Below are 21,109 nucleotides of genomic sequence, written 5' to 3'. Positions count from 1 at the left end.
CTAATTACCACCAGCGGACCCAACATAAGATTAGTCATTTTGTTATGCTTTAATTTTGTAGATATTTTTATACTATTTTTGTTTTTTTAAGGGATGACTAGTTAAAAAACTAGTTGACATACCATGTATGTTACCCACATGATTCTATTTTTATCCTCGCTCTCTTTTGCTATGTTTTGAAGTTTCATATCTGATTATCGTAACTAGCTAGTTTATGTAACTGGTTTTTCAATGTCAGATTTTTTACTAGCTGATAATTGTAACTTGTTTCTCAATATCGGATTTTGTATATTAAATTTTCATTTGTTCACTTTACGAAACTAGTTTTTTTTTTTTTTTTGATGTAATAGGGTTGTTCCATTCTTTGTAGTATTTTGTCTCTTTTTTATTTTAAATTTGTCTTATTATTTTGTTATATGGCTGAAACTGGTTTTACAGGTTTTTGAGGGTTTTGTAATGAAATTGCTTCATTTTATGATTTTTTTTTATTTTAAGTTTCTTTATATTATTTTTTTTTTCTAAATTTAAAATTAGTTTTCACATTTATATTATGTTCTTAAATTGTTGTTATGAGTTATTTTTTATTATGTTCGTTAGGTTTTTTTTTTTTAAATTATTGTTCGAAACTGGTTTACATATTTTGAGAGTTCTGTAATGGGGTTGTTCTATTTTATGATGTTATTACAAATTTTTTATTTTAAGTTACATTTTTATTATTTTGTTTTTAGGTTCGAAACTTACACTTATATTTTGTTTTTAAATTATTGGTATGTATTGTGTGTTGTTTTGATTATATTCGTGATTCGTATTTTCTTTTTTTGTTGTTTTGTGTGTTTTTATTTTTTTTATTTTTCATTTGATTGTCTAATGAAACTGGTTTCAGTTAACTTTATTATTTAACATTTATTATTTTTTATGATTTTTTATAGCGTCAAAATTGGTTTCACAGAGTTGAAATTGGTTTCACAAAGTCGAAACTGGTTTCACAGATTTTAATGTTTTGTAATGGGGTTGCTCCATTTTTATGATGTTATTGTATATTTTTTAGTTTGTATAAAATTAGTTTTATTATTGTATGATATTTGAACAACAATTTTTGTTTTTTTTGTTTTGTTTTGTTTTTTTATTTTTTTTTTATATTTTCAGTTTCTGATACACATTATTTTATTATTTTTATAACTAGTTTTTTAAGTAACTTGTTTTCATAGCTGGTTTTTTTTATTGTTGTTCATAATTGAGTTTTAAGTTTCAATTTTTTTATTTGATTATTTCAGGAAACTGGTTTTTATTTGTTTGTTTTTATTTTGATTGTTTTACTAACTGGTTTCTCACATTCCACTATTTTTTTTATTATTCTTTTATAGTTTTTATTGTATTTTGGTCTCTTTATTTTTATTTTTTTCTTTTTTTTTCTCTTTGATTTTAATTTCTGATTCTCTTTGTTATATTTGCTGCATATTATATGATTAAATCAACTCTAGTTTTTGAGCAAGCAATAAAAAATTAAATGCCAAAATAAAGAATGAAATTAAAAATTTGGTTATTACGTATTGATATAAAATTTATATGTTCGAAACTGGTTTTTAAATTTAGTATCGTTTGTAAAAGTTTAGTTATGAGACATTGTGTATTTTCCATTATGTTATTGATGAAATTGTTTTTTTTTTTTGCTTCTTTTAATTAAATAATTAGTTTCTTTTAAAGTTAATGAAACTGGTTTTTAAAGTTAATTAGTATCATTTTTATATTATAATTTTTTTTTCATTATCTTGTTGATGAAACTATTTTTTTATTCTTTTAATGAAATTATTAATTTTTTTCAATGTTGATGAAACTGATTTTTAAAGTTTGTATTATTGTTATATTGTAATTTTTTATATTATTTTTTTTCCAGGATGATGTTGAAGAAACTGGATTTTTTTTTCTACTGCTTGTAATGAAATAATTAGTTTTTTTTTTTTTTTTTAAAAAAAAACAGTAGTTTAAATAAAAAACAAGTTTAATTTCTGAAAAAAAAAAATACATCTACAGTTGTGATCTTTTTTATTTATTTTAGTGTTTTATTTTTTAAAAAAGGAAAAAAAAAATGAAAAGAAACACAAATTTAAAGTTTTTTTATGGCATTCCTCATGACTTTTTCCCATATTTGTAAGTTTATTTTAAAAAATGCCATATTTAGTATAATTAAGTATTTATGCCATATATATCAAAACTTATCTTTATTTTTCCATATTTTTGTAAATAGCCCTTTAATCTAAACCTAATGAGGGTAGTATTTAAGGAAAGAATGAGTGCCTATATCAAATAAGTGATTCAAGATAAAACTTAATAAGAAAAAGCTCTTTCTAGGAGGTGTTCGCGGTGCAGGTGGTTCGGTTTTTGACTATTTTTTCAAATCAATCTGCACATGTAGTTTTTTTAATTTTCTAAACTGCACCTGCACTGCGAAACTAAAAAATCGCAAAAAATGGTGCAGTGCGGTTTATGCAGTTTGGACTATCACTAAATAATTAAACTATCACAAATACAAAAAAGCTTGAACAACACTTGTCAAAAATACTATAAGTCTTGAAAATAAATATGAATAAAAAGTCTTAAGTTTCAACAATATAATAATTAGTGGGTTTAGGTTGGGCCTTCACGTATTGGGATGAAGACACGTGGCAAAGGAATGTCTAAGGTCTCACAATCCAACAGTTACTAATAATCACGTCTGCACAGACTCCGAAGAGTTTTGATGACGTGGCACCTCAAATGCATTAAAAGTAATAATTACAACCGTCTTTTTGAAAATCTCAATAAAACCAAAAGTCACCATCTCATGACAATCTCTCACCTGCCTCTCGCTTATAGTTTCCCTCATGACATAGCTGTCAATCGCGAAACTAGGGCATGTGTTATAGTGTGAATTTTTCACCTAGAAACTCGAGACCAGGCTCCCATAAAGATGACACGTGGACTCACTCTCCTCGAGGAGTGTTGAGCTGTTAGAAGGAGACCTCTTGAGTATAAACCTCGCCTGAACCAGACTCAGCAAGATGATGTGATCCTGACAGAGTCTAGTCGCATTATTACGCCTCGCACAATGTAGGACCGAAGGCCGGGTTTAAGATTCGCATATACCAAGATATATGCGATGTCCATAAAGGTTTTCATGCAAGGTAGTAAAGATTGATTCTTTACTCACCGAGCTGGTCCGGATGACCTACCGCACTTGATAATCCGATAAGGACTCGCATGTCCTAAGTTATTGACATTTTGCAGGATATCTGAATACGCAACTCAACTAGGATGCCGATATCTTAAACACATAAGACTCGATTAGTCTTGTACGCATCTTAAGCCTGCGAGCTTATGTGAGAATATGAACAGACAACTCGCACCACTAGGGTCACATACGTTGCTGTAGTTAGTGAACTGGGTCGAAACTGTTCTTCATTTATTATATTTACGTTTTTATTGATTTAATGTTGATATTCAATGTAAAAACGGATTGATGATTAATCAAGTTCTGTATAATCAAATAACACTTGCTTTGTATATAAATGAGTGATCCAATATGAAATAAACAAGACAGAAATCCTTGCAACAGTGGACTAAGCAGACCGTGATCTGACTGAACCACTATACTTTCCTTGTGTTATTTATATTTTCCAGTACGTCTAAGTGTCTATTCTTTGAATACTCACCGTTTTAGGTTGAGTACTCGCGTTATTTGCATTAAATAATTATACTCTTATCTTTATTAGGTGTTGTCAAAATTCCTCCAATTACGATCAATTTTATGAAAACCTTGCATCATCACTATCAATTGTCTTGATAAGATCATTCGCCCATTGTTTAGTTTGGTAAATAATTATTCGATAGCAAGAATAAAAAGAGAGGAGCATGAAAGGTATATGAATTGATCCATATTTTATGTTATTTAGTTCAATATTAAATACTTTAGGTAGAAATTAATATTCATCTTTTTATCAAAAAAAGGAAAATCTTTTCCTGTGGTAGAAGATAGTAGCTTTATGAATATTAATTGGGATCTATGTTATTAATTCCATGTTTCTTTTATTGGCTGCATCCATTGTGTGAGAAGGTATAAAGCAAGAGAAGGATGGTGAAGTTTATCATTTTTATCCCAACTTCTAATTAGTCATGTATATATATTTTTCTCTCAACTTTTAATTGTTAAGTTACATGTTATTCTCATATTAAATTGGTTGCTCCTCCTTTGAATTGCTATGATTTTGGTATATAAGTTATTGTTTGGTATTTTTTTAATTATTGTAAGAATAAGCAAGGCATGATATTGTTTGCAAACTCACTTGTGATGAAGTTAGAATCTCTTCACCTTACCTTGTCATTAATATGATTTAATGTGTATACTAATAATATAAATTATGATTATTGGTGACTAATAATTATTTTTATTGTCTTTAAATATATATATTTTTTTTTTTGAAATTCTATGATTATGTTGAATTATCATTGAAACTAAACGTTTTGTTTAATATTGCATATAAAGTTTGTGGTTGTTTCAAGTTAACCTTCAATAATTACTACACAATCTAATGGGTTTTATTATTATTAATTTAGTACTATTTGATGTATTACTTCAATACCTAGAAATTCTGTAATAATTAATATACCAATTTAATTACACTCTATATAATAATTTTCTTACAACGTTTTGTTAACATATAGAATTTCTAACTATCATCCATGAATCTAAAAAAAGTCAGTGAAAGCTCTTAAAATATTGGGTATTTGTTAATACACTCAAATGTTTAGCTTTCCCACAAAACTTGAATATATATGAATAGTGAGTTACTAGAAGTCACATAATATATACTAGATTATTGTTATTGGGTACTAATAGTACCTAGATATATCGCCTTGCATTTGGCTAGGGATACTCGCTAAAAATTATTACATTAAATTATATGGGACACAATATTTAATTAGACCAATAGCGATAATAACACATAAAAAAGTGCTATACACCACTAATACTTTTTATCATTTCTCTTTTAACACATGTTAGCTATTAGTTATTACTAAGTGTCATTATTAGTTTTATTTTTATATAAAAAAAGTAATTAATATTTAAATGAGAATAAATACAAGACAAATATCATCGTTAGATCATACTTAATTGGGTGTGATGATTCTACTTTTTATGAATAATTTTAAGTTATATATAAAGCCTTCAATAATTACACAATGACAATTTTGTTTTATAAATGTTTTGGAGATAAGGTGACTTGCCAAGCTTCTTCCATCCTAAACTTTATTTATATATATATATATATATATATTCAATTTTCTTTTTATTCATTTTCAATTTATAAGTTAGATGAATTTTAAAAATTTATCTAAAATAAAAATGGTTACAAGGATATAAAATATATACTATGAAATTTGTGATATACATTATGTACTTAATAAACATATATGGCTCGTTTGGTACGCCGTATAAGGGTCCTATTGTATTAAATAATAAATAACACTATCTTTGAATAAAGTAATGTATTGTATTAATTATTACGACTAAAATTTTTAATACAATGTATGTTGTATTATTTAATACATAATAAATGCTCTGTATTAGCTTGTATTATAATATTTACAAAGAACTCGGGGTCAGCACCAATTTCCAATCTGGACTTGAGACCTAGACCCAAACCCCAAACCTAGACCCTAATCCCGAACCCGGACTCGGACCCGATCCCAGACCCCAAACCCGAACTCGAATTTGGACCCGGACCCAAATCCGGGACCCGAACCCGATCCCAAACCCCGAACCCGGACTTGGACCTGGACCCAAACCCGAACCCAAACCCGGACCCGAACTCGGACCCGGACATGGACCCGGAACCAGACCCCGACCCCGACCCCGACCCAGGACTCGAAACAGGACCCCGATCCCGACCCGGACCCGATCCCAGACCCCAGATCCGAATTCGAACCCGGACCCAAACTTAGACCCAGACCCGGGCCCAGACCCTGATTAAATAATACTAATACAATATATTAATACAAGTCAATACCAAACATAGTATTGTATTAAATAATACTAATACAATACAACACAATCCAACACAATACAATACAAATACAACGTACCAAACGAGCCCATAATGTATATAATAACAGCAACAAAAACATATAGATAATATAACTAATAAATAATGTTACCTGCCCCAATCAATTTATTATTTTTGATTGGAGGTTACATTAATCAATTCACTACATTTTATAATAATTAATAAATAATGTAGATTAGGTAAGTGAAATATGTTGGCCATGAAATTTATTTGATAAAAATTACTTGGTTTGCAAAGGTTATGGGCAGAGAGCTGCTTTGTAATGACACAAAGAATAAACGCAATGGCTAAAGAAGATTTCATTATCCTATTAGAAGTTTTTAATTACATGCTTTTGTTTTAAATATTCTCTCTGTGTTTTTCAGCGCTATTGATTCAAGTTCAATAACAAAAAAAGTTAACTCTAATTCGAAGATCTTATATGAAGATTTAAGAATACAATCATGTTCTTTACCAAGAAAAAAATATGGAATAAAATTATATTGAGTAGTAATTAAGATAAATAGCATGTGTACTGTAACACTTATCTTATTGTTTAATTAATTCACTATATATGTTTATTTAGTGTGATATAAAATAATGTTTATTTATATTATATCTTGTGTTAAATTTTCGCACAATAAAATCACGTGCTAAATTTATACCATTTTTATGCACTATTATTAAAGTTCAATAAGACTAAAATATACAAATGCAGCATATTTTTTTACACTTTAGAGTTGCTCTAGTTATGGCTCATAAATAAGCATTAACTTCTTATAGATTATGTTATAATAGGCTCATTAGTAAGTTGTTATTACTGTTCAGTTTAAAATTATGTAATCATTTGGACTAAAAGACAAAGAATGAAATGAGTGAGAATTACTAGTTTTTCTTATTAACGATTGGTAATCTCAATAAAAACACCAATCATGCAATCATGCAATCATGCAAAAGGCTAGAGTTTTTTGTTTTGGGAGTTTCATATTTCTATTCTACCAACTATTTTATATATAATATAAAAGATAAATATGTTGTTTGAAAGCTTTCAATTATGAAATGTATAGTTTATTAATATGTGGCCCGTTTTAACACCACAGAACGTGATTACATATATAGAGAAGACATATCAACTTTTTTTTTTGGCAAAAAAACATCAACTTTTTTTTAATAATGCAAAAAAAAAAAAAAAAAAAAAAAAGACATTAACTTTCTTTTTGAAAGAAAAAAGACATCAACTTTAATATGTACTTGTCCTGATTTTCTTAGTTCTAACTTCTTATATGTTTACAGCTAATAAATAATTAATAATGAGTAATATTTATTTGTCAAAATAATATTTATTTGTCAAAATAAAAAATAAGTATTTACATGTAGTTGTTTTAAAGATTATTTATTGCATAAATACTATATATTTTTAATTTGGTACACTTATATACTACATAAGTTAAATTTTTGTTAATTCCATTACTACCTATTTATTAAATATTAACTAGACTTATATTGCTACACATGTTAGTATATTATTAGTCTATCTCATATTAATATTATTTTAATAAATAAAAAATAAAATTCATATTATATATATTTAAAAAATATAAATTTTAATAAAATTAATAAAAAAAGTTATAAAAATAAATAAATTCCTAAATGCGATCATATCAGATCGAAGTAGATCAATCTTTCTTTTTTTTGGATGAAAACGATCAAAATGATCTCACCCACTCTCTCTTCGGCTTCTCACTCCGTCTCGCTTTCGTCTTTCGTGCGTCTTCCGCCCTAAACCACCACGACATTCTATCTTCCTTTCTCTTTTGTTTTCCCTCCTGTGAGTTCTTCATCGACGTTAATGGCGGACCGTAGTCTGCCTAGAATCAACACAACAATCTCTGACCTTCGTCTGTCGAAATGAGCACCACGAATGGTGGTTGTTCTCTCTCTAACCTCTCTCTCCACAAGTTTGTTACACTATAAAATAGTGTAAGGGCTTATTAGTAATTTGTAAATAGTGTGAAAGCTTGTAAATATGTAGTTGTGTAGCTATTATGGGATATAGAATGAGAAAATAGAACTTTGGTACAATTAGAGATTGGCACTGTCTCGAAAAATGTATTTTAGAGATTTGCCCTGTCTCGAATAGGACCCGTTACCTATCAATCGAAGACGTTCATCCATATATGTGAAATGGCGCTTAAGCATAAACGTCATCTTCTCAAATTGAGAATTCAAAGTCTGCTTGAAAAAAGACTCCATAAATTTGATCAGTTGAACAATCTCTTTATCTTCCATTGTTGAGAGTTATTACAGTGAATTTTTCACTATAAATTCTCTCAATAAAAGCACCAATTGATAGGTAACGGATCCTTTTCCAGATAGGACAAATCTTCGAAATGTACTCTTCAAGATAGTGCCAATCTCTAATTGAATCAAAGTTCTATTTTCTCATTCTATATCCCGTAATGGCTACACAATTACATATTTATAGGAAAATTTTATAAATAAATGATAACTTTATTTGATAATTAATTATAATTATTAAATAACTAATTTTGACATTTATAAGATTGAAATTAGAAAATATGACATTATTGAAAGAAAGATAAATGGTTGAAATAAAGTGACAAAATTGTAACTAGTGAGGCCCACTATGTATGTCCGACCACTAGCTTGAATTTTGCCCATTATTTTATCTTTTTTAATCCATATAATTAAATTCTAAACCCTAGTTAAAATACTATAAAAGGAACATGATGCTCTCATTCTCATCCAACTCAATCTCAACCAAACTACTAAACCTAGTTTTCTAACTCTATCAGACAACTAGTAGATGAGAGACTCCTTTATAGTGATTTCGAACTCCTCTTGTTGTTCTTCCATCAATATTCAAGCCTTTAGTGATAAACTGTCATGCCCACACATAGCAAGTTAAGTACTCAATCATAGTGCAAAAGACGGTGGTTAACCAAATCGAAGGAGAGAAGGAGATCCATGCTCAGATCTTATTATTACTCTGCGACAGAAAGGAACAAGGGTTAGAGATCTGAGCGGAAGGAGACATTATTTCCCTGCTATCAATGTAAAGTTTTCTAAACTTTATATGTGTTTATTTCATTGTTTTAGAAATCTCATATTTAGGGTGTTAATAAAACATACTGATGGTGAATGTAGATCCTGGTAAATAAGTTTCAGTAGTTATAACACCACAGTCTATATTTGTTAGATTAAAATAAAAATAAAAGGCAATAATTTCAAATTTAAAATAAAAAAGTCAATCTAAGAAATTCCAAACTATATTATATAATATATTATATACTTTTATTTTTAATGTATTATATATATAATAAAAAAAATATTAATTTTGGCTAGATTGGTGGGCAGGTTTGGGTTCAGCCTTAATTAAGAGGATTTAGTCACAAAAAACTCTAATTAAAATTATTATTTATATGATTGTGTATAACTATTATTGAAAAAAGAGATAAAAGAAATTAAAACTATAGAGTATTTAGCTCATCAATTGTAATAAAAATATAAAAATATGGAGTACGAATTTAAGCTCTTATATAAGAAAATATGGAGTACGAATTAATAGTAAAACTTTTGCTCCCATGGTGAGGTGTTGAGATATCAACTTTCTAAGATTTCTTAGTTCTACAGAGGCATCCGCGATATTGTTCGTGGTTAGTTCAGTTATTCCTTATGGAGAAGGGTGGCCAGAAAGTTAGAGGAATGTGTTCTGAGACGACAGAGAATCATCCTACGGGTGGTTCAAGGGAAGTGGAGATGACGGAACCGATCTTAATTAGATGGAGAGGTGGTGGCAAGCCCACTGATGGGGACTCACGAAGATACTCTTGACGGAGTGAATGAAGAAGATGCTGAGATGGAAGCTGTTCGACAACAGTTCTTGGATTCCATGTCCATGGAACTGGAAGCGGACTTCGAGCTTAGTGATGACATCGTGAAGAAAGGCGTGTTAGCAAAAATCTTTGGAAGAAGGAGCCTGTCCAAGAGCAAAGTTAAGAAATACTAGGGGGGATATGGCGGTTAAAAGGAAATTGGAAAATGAAGACTCTAAGTGCCCGTGATGGTATATGGGGTTTCTTCTTTGATAATGAGGAAGACAAAAGCTTTATCCTCAAGCAGAGACCGTGGCTGGTAAACGGGTTGCTTTTAAACATCAGAGATTGGCCAGCCAATGGTATATGGCAAGAAGTAAATATGGCGGAAGCAAGGTATTGGGTAGAAGCTCATGGACTTCCCACCCCTTATCTTACGTGGAAAAACAATGATGTAGTGGCAAGAAAGGTTGGCGTCTACATAGACTTTGACCGTGCTCCAAGAAGTACAATATTGAGGAGAGGGTTTCTCAAGTTCATGGTCGACTTAAGAATCGATCAAAAGCTAGTGGCCGGATTTTATTTGAACATTTCGAGGGATAGAAAGGAGTGGATACAATTCAAGTATCATAAGCTTCCGACCATTTGTTTTAACTGCGGAATGGTAGGCCATTTATTCAAATGTGAAAAACCTACAGAATTTGCTTTCCCTCCTATTGGCAAAGCAGTTCCGTTGTATGGGGCGTGGATAAAGGCAGGGGTTCCTATTCGCAGCTGTTTCGACTCAGCTTTACCACAGCTACGAAGAGGAAGACCGGAGATCAATAGACCGACGAGAGCTCCGATGAGTTCAAAGATGGACAAGGGCAAGAAAGTCATTTCGGCTAATGATAATGACCCTTCTATGGTTGCAGACCATGGTACAATGCAGCAGATTAACGTTGGGGAAGTGGGAAGCAATGAGGCAGCAGCAATCTTAGAAGGGAAAATTCTGAAGCTTAAGAAAGTTGGTGGAAACCAAAGTTTAGATGGTTGCTCCTATTTGAGAAATACTAGTACGATGCATGGAGAGAAAAGGGGACTCAGACCTTGGGCCCACCTCATGAACAGAATTAACAATGACAAAAGAGATGAAGGAGTGATCATGAGTTTTATGGCTGATATAGAGCCCACCAGAGACCAAATGGTAGAAATACCACATGAAGAGGTATGTAAGTCTAGAAAGCCCCATTCTTTTCCTGAGCCCACTTTAGTCGAATGGGCCATTAACAAAGGCCTTGTTGAGGTGGTAAATGAGATAATAGACCCTTCCAAGGGAGTAAATGCTTCGGCCCAACAGATTATCACCTGTAATGATATTACCTTGGCTTCTAATGGGCCTAGTCTAACGGGTCAAAAGAAGAGAAAGGCTGCTGAATGGGTTATTCCTATAGTCCAAAGCCCAACTAATGAGAAATCATCATGTTCTTTGCCTTCTTTGGAAGTCGCCTGTTACTCGGCTGGAAGCAAAGGGGGAGTAGATAGTGGTTCAACGTCGAAACAGAGGCAGAGCAAGAGAATTTGTGCTAGTAAAGGAAGAAAGAAAGCTACTGGGAGAACGAAAAATCAGTTGGGAAGCCCAGTGAAATTCGATTTAAGCCATGAGACAATCCGAAACGAAGGAAAACGGGAAGTGGAGAAAGACAGTCTGGTGGAGGTTGCGATTGAGGAGATTCAGAACTTTAAAATGGGCGAGGAGGCGGCCCTTATCAAGTCCCCACACTCGCCATGAGAATACTATCGTGGAATTGTCGGGGTTTACTTAGGGCCCCGGCATCCCAAGCTTTGTACGCTTGGATTCAAAGGTACAAACCTGAGTGTGTTTTCCTCATGGAAACGAAATGTGTTGAGGAAGGAATTAAGAAGATAGGTAATTCATTGGGTTTTAGAAACTGTAGTGTAAGCCCAGCAGTAGGAAATGCGGGAGGTTATGCTTTGTTGTGGAATGAGGAAATAAATTTATCTATAAAGATGGTGGAAGATGGAGTATTTTATGCTACTGTCAGGGATCCTGGGAAACAATTTGAATGGACCCTTATAGCTGCTTATGGTACTCCGTATGAGAACCAAAGGAGAGTTTTCTGGGAAATTATGGCTAGTGAAGTTGTGAATTTGAATCAGCCATGGCTATTGATGGGAGATCTTAATGTCCTTGCAAATCCTTACGAGAAGATGGGAGGGCGAAGGTTAGTGGATAAAGATACGAGGTACTTACGTGACTTTTTCAGGTCTACCGGGGGAATAGACCTTGGATGTAAGGGATGTAGATTTACTTGGCAGAATAATCGGTTTCATGGGATGCTGACTCGGGAAAGACTTGACCGTGCTATTGCTTCACACGTCTGGTTGTTGGAGTATCAATTTGCTGAAGTTACTAATCATCTGATTACTGTTTCGGATCATGGCTTTATTGTGTTGGATACAGGCAATGGTAGAAGGAAAAAATTCAAACCATTTTGGTATTTTGATGACTGGAGTAGAGAGGCGTCTTGTTATGAAGTCATTAAAGAAGCTTGGAAGTCTGATCTTGAAACAAGAAATGAGAGTCTCACGCAGCGTTGTCAACGAACTAGAAAAGCTCTCCAATCTTGGAAGATCACTACTTTTGGCAATTGCGATCGAAGAATCAAGGAGACTGAAAACAGGTTAGCTTGGATTCAGAATCAAACTATCTCTCCCAGGTTGTCTGCTGAGGAAGATTCACTGAGGAGAAACTTGAGTGAACTGTGGTTTAGGAAGGAGAGTATGTGGAAACAACAGTCGAAGGAAAATTGGCTGAAGTTGGGTGATCGTAACTCGAAGTTCTTCCACACCTCAACAATCATCCGACAAAGGCGAAACAAGATTCAAGAGATTCGAGACAAGCATGGGCATTGGGTGTATGATGAAAAGGAAGTGGCTGGGGTGTTCTTTCACTTCTACAAGGATTTGTTCACGTCCTCCAATCCACAAATAGATGAATCCTTCGAACAGCTTTTTGAAGCGAAAGTTACAGTGGAGGAGAACATGGATCTGAGGAAAGTCCCTGACTCTATGGAAATTGAGAATGCAATTGCTAATTTGCACCCTCTTAAGTCCCCTGGACCCGATGGTCTCCCAGGGTGTTTTTATAGAAGACATTGGCAGGTTGTTGGAGATTCAGTAATAAAGATGGTCCAACTGTTCTTCTCACGAGGGGTAATGGACAATACTTTGAATTTTACTCATATATGCTTGATTCCAAAAGTGGAGAAACCAGAATCGGTTGAGAAGTTTCGACCTATAAGTTTGTGCAACTTTGGGTACAAAATCATTTCCAAAATCCTAGCCACTAGATTGAGGGCGGTCATGGACAAGCTTGTTTCTCCAGTACTAGCGGCCTTCATCCCGGGAAGATGGATAGCGGAGTCTTCCATTCTTACTCAAGAGTTGGTCCAAACCATTCGGAAGAAGAAAGGGAAGGGAGGCTTGATGGCAATTAAGATAGATATGCACAAAGCATATGATAGATTGGAGTGGAACTTTATTCTCAAAGTTCTTCAGGCGAATGGTTTCGATGAACAAGTTTGTAAGCTGTTAATGAAATGTGTGAAATCTGTAACTTACTCCTTATTGATTAATGGATTTCCTCACAGGAAGATATACCCGAAAAGAGGGATCCGGCAAGGAGACCCCTTGTCGCCTTTCTTGTTCCTTCTCTGTCATGAGGTGCTGGCTAAGCTGTTGGCCAAAGCTCAAGGAGAAGGTAACCTTCACGGCATCAGGATTCTCGATCGGCCCCGGCAATCAGTCATCTCATGTTCGCGGATGATACGATATTGTTTGCAAGGGCTAATATGGAGAATGCTTTGACAATTATGAGATGTTTGGAGATGTACGAAACTTGGTCGGGGCAAAAGTGTAGTAAGCCTAAAACTAGTATCTTATTCTCCTCAAATATGGAGACTTCGAGGAAAGCAGCAATTCTGAAGGCTCTTCAAGTTCAAGAATGTTCGGGGAATGAGATGCATTTGGGGAACCCTTTTGTTTTCAAGAGACGGAAAAGGGAGAAGTACAAACGATTGAAAGAGAGTCTGATGAAGAGACTAGAGGGCTGGAAGCTCAAGCTTCTATCCTTTGCCAGTAGGGCCACCCTTATTCAATCAGTCGCTTTGAATCTTCCAATCTACACTATGAGTTCTTGCAAGGTACCTTTATCTACTTGCCGGGAACTAGACGCTTTGATTCGAAAGTATTGGTGGACAGGGGATGCTATGAAGGATAGATACCATGCTGTGATCAGTTGGGATAAGCTGTGCAAGCCGAAAGTGGATGGTGGTTTGTGGTTTAGAAGACTTGAAGACACGAACCAAGCCCTTATCTCCAAACTTGCTTGGCATGTGGCTAGCAATAGCAACAAGTTATGGGTCCAATGTCTAAAGGCTAAGTATTGCAAAGATCAATCCTTCTGGAGCATTGAACCACGAGGGAATGATTCTACAATATGGAAAGGCATTCTCCAGTCAAGAGGAATTTTGAGGTCGTCTTCAACATCAATCCCAGCAAAAGGGGAGTCAATTGATATATGGACCCAGCCGTGGATTCCATGGCTAACTTACAATGAATTTAGAGACTTGTTGGAGGGATGTCGGGATCGTTTTCCTACTTTACAAACAGTGGCTGATCTATCATTGAATGGGAATGAATGGAATTGCGATATCCTTCACCAGATTTTTGGCCAACAAATGGGGGATAGGATTTGTAAAATTACACGTCTCCCGTGTGACTACAACGATATGCTTATTTGGAAGAGTGCTCAAGATGGAAGATTTACCACAAAGAGGGCTTACTTAGAATTGGTAAAGCTCAACACAACTCAGAGAAGTGTCAAATGGGAGATGATTTGGAACAACAAACTACATCCAAGGGTCTCGATGATGCTTTGGAGAGTGCTGGCAGGTTGTATTCCAGTCAGGGCGAATATGAAGTTTCTCTCGGACAAAGGTTGTGTTTTGTGTGATGGAGAACTTGAGTCGACCAAACACTTATTCTGGGATTGTCCATTTGCTAGAGCATTATGGTTTTCGGGTCCTTTCCCTGTTGGAAGTATGAACTCGGGAGATCATGATCTAAGTCAAATTGTGGGTCATCTCGGGGATCAGTGCAAGGAAGAGGAGAGAGGGAAGTTCCTTACTTTCGTTGGGACTCTGTTTGATACAATCTGGTTCTCTAGGAATGCAGTCTTTTTTAGAGGAAATCAGGTGAATGTGCTGTCTGCGAGACACAAGATGCTCCACAAAATGGAGGAGTTCATCTCTGTGCAGGGTAATTTTCAGGATTGTAATGACTTACACCAATTCAGCAGGGAAAAAGTATGGTGTGTTCCGAACGCGGTTCATGGTTTCTTCGTCACGGACGCTTCTTGGAAAGAAGGTAGGGCTGGTATTGCAGTTGGGTGCCAAGATAGGCAGAGTGGTAAGTGGTTATGGTCTGCTAAAGCTATGGATGCTGACTCTGCTATGGAAGCCGAAGCTTTAGCAGTCTTTTGGGCACTGCAATTGGGATCAGAATGTGGTTTCAGCTCCATTGCAGTCGCGTCTGATGCCCTGCTTTTGGTTCAATCATTGACTGCTCGAAAACTTCCTCCTTGTTGGAAGTCAAGGGCTGTTGTTGCTAAGATATGGAGTTTGTTTGATGTCTTTACTAGTTGTGTTTTCATCCATTTGAATAGAATTGACAATGGTCAAGCTGATGCACTTGCAAAGCTTGCGCGAAACAATGAGTCTTTTCTGGAATTTAAGTTAAGGGAGGGATCCCCTTTTGTGATTCCCAACTATGTTTTCTTTAATTGAATGAACATCTTTTCTCTCAAAAAAAAAATATAAGAAAATAAGTTGGTCTATTTAAGAAAAACGGGTCGGTTTGAATAAAGCACGACATAAATTCGATCACAACACGACATTATTAAATTTGCAGGTCATGCAGAAACTATTCTATAAAATTATTGTACGGCACGACACGACTCATAATTTTATGACCCACTATAGTACGATCTATATTTTGATAGGCTCTAAAATTATGGGACTAGCACGACACGTATCGCAAGTTAGAGAAATATGGTTGTGGGATGTCTTTAGAAGGATCAGTTGAGGTTTAGAATGAGAAATTTGGTATATCAAGTTGGAAGAAGTTTTTTTTTCTTTTTCCCATGAAGATCTTCAATAGAGCCACCAATTCTAAATAACTGCAACAACTATCAATAAAACAAAACACACATTAAATTGTAACAAGTGGGGAATGAAAGAAAAGAAAAATCTGAAGTAAAGTGATAAACCAAACCAAGCAAATAATAAAATTAGTTTAATTGCAAGAAAAAAATAATAATAGTAAAATTTAGAAAATAAAAACAAAAAACAATCCACGTATATTAAACAAAACAACTGATTAAGACTCTGTATAAGGTGACATTTTTTTTTGGAAGAGTTCCTTTTTTTTTAAAAAAAAAAGAAATACAAAACTTAATAATTTTAGTTTGTTTTTATCTATTTTCAAAAGTTAGAGAGACCATTAAAAAAATGAAAGAGGATAAGTTTTTTGTCTATATTTTTTAACTTTAAATTTCATTCAATTGAATTAATTCAGCCTTAACAATATTAATAACATCAAAAAAGGAAGATTATACAATCTTTAACAACACACCACTAAAAATGAATAACAAAACATTCAAATTTCTGACAAGTTATAACACTTTTTTAAAAAAGTAAAAAAAAAAAATTAAGTTTTCTACATTTGTCAATACAGAACAAACTTTTTATATTTCTCTAATAATTACAATATGATTTTTAGAAAAGAAAAATAAGTTTAGTGTATAGAAATACTCTGTGATGCTTGTGATGCTTTCTTGACCCCTGTGGAGGACGTGGGCTCGGCGGTCGGTGCTTGTGATGCTTTCTTGACCCCTGTGGAGGAGAATGTTGTATCTCCTCCACAGGAGCCATGAGAGGGGTGGCTTGGAACTGTAGAGGGTTGGGGCAGACCTCTACAGTTCTGGAGTTGAAAGCCCTAATTCGGTCGTGCGATCCTGACTTCATATTCATTACCGAATTAAAAGTGGATGCTACAAATCTGGTACGTTCTCTTGAGTATTTCCATTTTTATCAGAATATTGTTTTTCCTGCTATGGGGCTTGCGGGGGGCTTAATTTTGGCCTGGAAGGAAGGATTTGTGTTCGAAAGCATATGTGTGTCGAAAAATCAGATCTCTGGAATAGTTTACTCTGACCCAGAAAGGAGTCCCTGGTTACTCTCTTGTGTTTATGGTCCGCCTTACTTTCACGAAAAGAGGGTTTTCTGGTCGTCCTTGATGGATTTAGGCTCTAGGTTTGGGGGGCCTTGGTTGATCATTGGTGATGTAAATTTTGTGTTAAGCAATGCTGAGAGAGCAGGGTCCAGGGGGAGGGATCAATTTCTCCCCTTTATCTCGAATCTTATCCATTCGAATGCCCTGGTTGACCTGCCTGTCAAAGGGGATTGTATGACTTGGGATAACCATAGAGATGGAGACAATCACGTCAAGTCCGCCCTGGACAAAGCTCTCGTGAATGAGGATTGGTTGAGAATCTTTCCGACGGTGGTGGTTCAATCCCTTACCACGCATGGCTACGATCATCGGCGCTTTGTTATTAGTGCCTTCACGGACTTCTAAGGCAAGGGCCCACTTTCGTTTTGAGGCTTGGTGGACTAGGGACCCCCGTAGCTCTTTCGTGGTGGAGCATGCGTGGGGATCGGTATCCCATGATTGGGCCCCTGCTAGAGTTTTTAAAAAAGTTGGTGCTTCCCGTTTGGCCCTTGCTAGATGGAATAGAGACCAGTTTGGTAAATTGGACACTTACATTTCCAAGCTTCTTACAAGCTATCCAAGGTATGCCTGTCGGTTCCAGACCGTGGAATCGGGAGGTGGAAGTTAGGAAAGAACTCAATGAGGCGATGAGACGAAAATCGATCTATTGGCAACAGAGATCTCGTAATTCTTGGATCCGAGATGGGGATAAATGCTCCAAGTTTTTCTTCCTTACTGCAACTATCCGCAACAGAAGAAACTCTGTGGAAAGTATTTTGAATAAGGATGGGGTTTGGATAACCGACAAAGAGGCAATTGGTAATGAGTTCACTAACTATATGAAGGATATCTTTAGTAACTCGGTCATGGGCCCTTTGGAAAGCTTAGACCATCTGATTTCAGACCATCTCTCCCCTTCGGAACAAGCAGAGCTGGAGGTTACTCCTAGCCAAGAGGAAATTAGAAAAACATTGTTCGCTATGGGTTCCATGAAGGCGCCGGGCCCTGACGGTATGTCTGTCCTTTTCTTCAGAAGCACTATCTTGGAATGTTGTGGGAAAAGACTTTTGTGATGCAGTGGATGACTTTTTCCAGACGGGAAATTTAAACAAAGGGTTTAATGTTACTAATGTAACCCTCAAATCCACTAAGTTGGTAAACCATAAATTGGTGTCCCAATTTAGGCCACGATTTCCACATGTGCAATGTTATCTATAAGGTAATCTCTAAAATTATTGCGATTAGAATTAAACCTGTGCTCCCGAGATTGATCTGCCCTACCCAAGCAGCGTTTGTTCCGGGAAGAAGTATACAGGATAATAATGTTTTAATACAAGAGATTATCCATTCATTTAAGAGAAAGAAAGGAAAAGAGGGCTTTTTTGCGATTAAAATTGACCTGGTAAAAGCTTATGACAAGCTAAGCTGGTCTTTTGTTGATCATGTGCTTTCAAGCTTCAAAGCACCGGAAAAATTCCGTATGTGGATCCGTCAGTGCCTCACTACGACTTCTTTCAATCTGCTCCTCAATGGTAGAAAGATTAGTAGTTTTGTCCCAGAATGTGGAATACGACAAGGAGACCCCCTGTCTCCTTACATTTTTATCTGGGCAGCTGATATTCTTTCGCGACTTCTCCAGAATGCCCTGAATGAGGGAATTATTAAAGGTATCAAGTTGAGCAGAGGAGGACCAAGTTTGTCTCATCTGTTCTTTGCAGACGATCTAATTTTGGTAGGAAGGGCGAGTTTAGATGAAGCTACAAGGATGTGGCAGTGTTTGGAAAGATTTTGTGATTGGTCTGGTCAAAGAATAAATAAGCTCAAAACATCCATCTTCTTCAGCGGTAACACGAGCAACGGGATGAAAAGGGCGATCAAGCGGACAGGGCCAGAAGTGTGCAGTGGGTAATATCAATTATCTGGGACTTCCGTTGTTTAGAACTCGCCAAAAAGATGCTGACTTCAATTTTATCCTTGATAACCTGGTTAAGAAATTGCATGGGTGGAAGTTGAAATCGTTATCTAAGGCAGGTCGTGCTACTTTGATCAAATCAGTAGGGCTTGCCTTACCTGTTTATACTATGCAGACGACCAAGCTTTCAAAAAAACTTGCCTTGCGAATTGATGGGATGGTTAGAGATTTTTGGTGGGGCCATGAGCAAGGAAATCGAGGTATACGCAGCAAGCACGGGATCGAGTTATGCCTTAGAAATCTCATGGTGGCACAGGGTTTAGGAAAACGTAGAGATGAACCAAGCCCTTTTGGCCAAATGGGTGGGATCTCCTCGATGAGAATCGGTCCACTTTGTTGTCGAGTGCTAAGTGCAAAATATATGAGGGGTAGAAAGTTCTTTGATTGTACGGGTAGGAGTTCGACTCACAGTTACGGAGAAATGTTGTGCGTACAAAGAAATCTTGAAAAAGGGGCTTGTAAACTAATTGCGGATGGGAGAGATACTAGCATTTGGAACGACCCTTGGATCACCCATGGGTGTACTTTATTCCGAGAAACCCAATCATAATCCCCAGGAGAGCACGAATTTGTGGTGAACTACTTTTACCGATGGGAGCTGGGACAGGAAAGCTCGATGATCTCTTTGACGGGGAAGCTTGTTGGTAGTATCTTAAAGGGTGGAAAACCAAATTGTCGGGGTAAGGATAGATGGGTTTGGACAAGAGATCCTAAGGGAGTGTTTTCAACTAAGTGTTGCCTACCTCATCCAAGCCTTGGGGAGAGCTCCTTTAGGGAATGTAGCTCGGCTATGTGGAACAAAGCTTGTGGAACTCTAAAATTACGGAACGTCATAAAGTCCTTTGGTGGAGCATCCTTTCTAATGCTCTCCCCACTGAGGGCCACTACTTGCTAAGAGAATGAATATTGATGAGACTTCTGCCCCATTTGTGGGGTCGGGGATGAGACTATAGAACACCTGTTTCTCTACGCAACTTTGCATCCCACCTATGGCGGGTCTCCCAGGTGGGGTGTTATGCGGTTTTAGACTGCGGAGCCCGTATGTGGGATTGGGTTAGCTTTCTCTGGAACCTTAAAACTAGAGGGGTGGACACTGATGATTTGTTTCTTTATGCTTCCATAGTGGTTGACACGATCTGGAGGGCTCGTAATGACAAAGTCCATAACAACACTATGGGAAGCTTGATTCATTATATTGACTCTATCTCTGGTTGTTACGCCGACTATAGCTCCTGTTTGTCCATGCATAGCCTCGGGATGTTGTTTCTTCTATTTGGTCCCCCACGAGAGGATTGGATCAAAATCAATTGCGACGTCGTGTCGGAGGTGATTCTATGTGTGTGGTGGCAATTGCGAGGGATCATAAGGAGTCTATCTTGTGGGTGGCTTCTAAGATGCTTCAGTTTGCTGATTCTCTTATTGGGGAAGCGGCGGCCTGTTTATTAGCTATGGAGACGGCGGCCTCAAGGCAACATCCTTTTGTTATGGTGGAGAGCGATTCGGAAAGTGTGATCAAGAACCTAAAAGGTGGTGAATCTTTATGGGGGATTGAGAACTATACAAGACAATGTACTCTTCTCTCTACTTTGATGGTTTGCTGTAATTTTTCTTTTATTTCTAGAAAGTGTAATTTTGTAGCCCATAATGTGGCTAATTGGGCATTCGCCAACAATATTAACGGTATGGTAGAGATATCTACTATTCCGACTGCTATCCTTTGTAATGACCACGAGGTCTAACTCTTTTAATTTATTTATAAACGCTTTTAATTCAAAAAAAAAAAAAAAAAAAAGTATAGAAATACTCTGCATCTACGGTCAGAAAAGTATTCCTATATTATAGGAACAAAATTAGTTTTTCTATTTTAAAAAAATTCTATATATATA

Source organism: Cannabis sativa, chromosome 5, assembly GCF_029168945.1.
Source record: "Cannabis sativa cultivar Pink pepper isolate KNU-18-1 chromosome 5, ASM2916894v1, whole genome shotgun sequence".
Lineage (NCBI taxonomy): Eukaryota > Viridiplantae > Streptophyta > Magnoliopsida > Rosales > Cannabaceae > Cannabis > Cannabis sativa.
The sequence above is the reverse complement of the archived record's forward strand: the minus strand, read 5'-3'. Positions refer to the sequence as shown.